Raw genomic sequence first — 2,416 nt, 5'->3', positions numbered from 1 at the left:
AGTCCTTAGACAAATCAGGGCCCCATGGACTATAGACAACTCAACCTGAGCAATGGACCAACCACCTAATCAAAAAGACTCGGCACCGAACACCAAACACTGCTCTACAGAACCAACCGAGACTAGGACAAAACAATGCCAGAAACTGACATGGAACCTTGAACACCAGAGTCCATACATCATATCCTATAACTGGAGTTGCTTGTGGCCCCACACTGGAACTCAGACACGAGGCTACATGGAAGGGGTTCCCAGGTGCACAGAAGAATACTGATTCAACAAAAAACCCTGGAGACAGACTCCTGATCTGTACCCAAGCTTATAACCAAACTTCAGACAAGGAACCAAAAAACAAACCTCACCTGCAAAATGACAGATACAGGAGCTAAACCTGATACTCACAATGCAAACAGAGGTAGGACTCCATAAAGGACATCTCATGACTCCCTAAGTCCAAGCAGTAAGCGTCAAGATGTATTTCATTACCAGTGCAAATGTAGAATAAAGAAACATCACTAGCAGCCCTACCACATTCCACCAAGCTTCCAAAAAATAAACCAAGTAACAGATGGAGGGAACAGTAATAGTGCTTACCCTTAGCCAACACATGTCCATGTTCTCATCTGAAGGACTCCCCAGGACTTTGTGCCCTAGCCATTCATGTCAGGACAACTCATTGACACTGTGGGTGATGAAATTTAAAAATATCCTCATACTTTGAAAGTTCTAGCAGCTGAGCTAATCATTAGGTGAAATAATGAGATGGACAAGAGATATTAAACATATAATATATGCTCAAGGGAAATTCACATTCCCAAGAATATAAGACAATGAGCTTATACTGGGTGTATAGAAAACTGCAAAATACCTGACCAGATGTTTGTGCAGTGGATAGAGCATCAGACTGGGATGCAAAGGACCCAGGTTTGAGAACCCAAAGTTGTAAGCATGAGCACAAGCTCATCTGGTTTGAGCAAAGCTCACCAGCTTGGTACAAAGGTTGCTGGCTTGAGCAAGATGTTACTCAGTCTGCTGAAGTCCCACGATCAAGGCACATATGAGAAAGCAATCAATGAACAACCAAGGTATCACAAAAAATAAAAAACTGATGATTGATGTTTCTCATCTCTCTCTGTTTCTGCTGTCTGTCCCTATCTATTCCTCTCCATGACTCTCCATTTTTGTAAAAAACAACAAAAAAGAACACTTCAAAAACTGAATAACAGAATAATATTTTTTGAAAAAAATGTATTCATTGATCTTAGAGAAAGACAGAAGAGAGAGAGAGAGTGAGAGAGAAAACAAAGAAGTGGAAACATCACCTCAGACGAGTTGCCTCTAATAAGTGCCCTGACCCAGCAAGCCTCAAGATTCAAACTGGCAACTCCAGAATTCCAATTCGATGCTCTATCCACCACACCACCACAGGTCAGGCCAGAATCTTATATTGACAAAGGTGACATAGATAACATGCAGCTAATTTGAGAACATGTGACACATCTCACAGATTACGTTTTGTTGGGAAACCCCAAAACTTATTGGACACAAGTGGGGTCAAAAAGCTGCTTCTTGCAGTCTTCATGTCTCCCAATAATGTACTTGTACTTAAGTTCTCTTTTGAAACTGGCATGTGCACAAGATGACAAAGAAGCACACTTCACACATATTTAAAGAGACAACGAAGCAACAGAAAACAATCTTCATAGTTTGAAAGAACATACAGTGTATGTCTTGCTGTCATGCCCATGAACCTAAGAAACATTAATGATAAAGACATATGAGCTCCTTATAATTTAAGGTATAAATAACATTTTTCTAAATAACACATCAAATGCATCACAATTGGAAATATAAATATCTTCAATTGAATGATAATTAAAATACTACATTAAAAATAAGCCTATGGGGCACTGCCCATGTAGTTCAGTGCAGATTCCATTTTCCCAAATACTAAAGTTAATGGTGTGAGCCCCACTGTCGTCACCTAAAGGGTGCAACCAATCAGCACATAACTAAATGGAACAACTAAGTGGAGCAATGATTGAATGCTTCTCTCTGTGTGTCTCAAATGAAAGGATAAATTTGGAAAACCAGTAAAAAATAGAGTGATGAATCCACATCGTGGCCACTGTGTTTCTCTCAGCAGGAGGGCAGAATAAAATGACAAACAAAAGGCCCAGATTTCTATTAGGACCATGTTTCTATTCTTCAGCTGGGAGAAGTAACATTTCTTGACCATAAACACTCTGGATTCTGAACCTCAGTGTTTCCCACCTATTTTTTTATGTAGTGCCTCTCCTACAATAGAAGCTTTTTTAAATTTCTTCCCCTCTCAGATGGCTGGCAGTGCCTTAAGAAAACTCCTGGCCTGACCTGTGGTGGTGCAGTGGGATAAAGCGTCGACCTGGAACACTGA

This window comes from Saccopteryx leptura, unplaced genomic scaffold (assembly GCF_036850995.1).
Source record: "Saccopteryx leptura isolate mSacLep1 unplaced genomic scaffold, mSacLep1_pri_phased_curated manual_scaffold_36, whole genome shotgun sequence".
NCBI classification, from domain to species: Eukaryota; Metazoa; Chordata; class Mammalia; order Chiroptera; family Emballonuridae; genus Saccopteryx; species Saccopteryx leptura.
Note: the sequence above shows the minus strand (reverse complement) of the source record.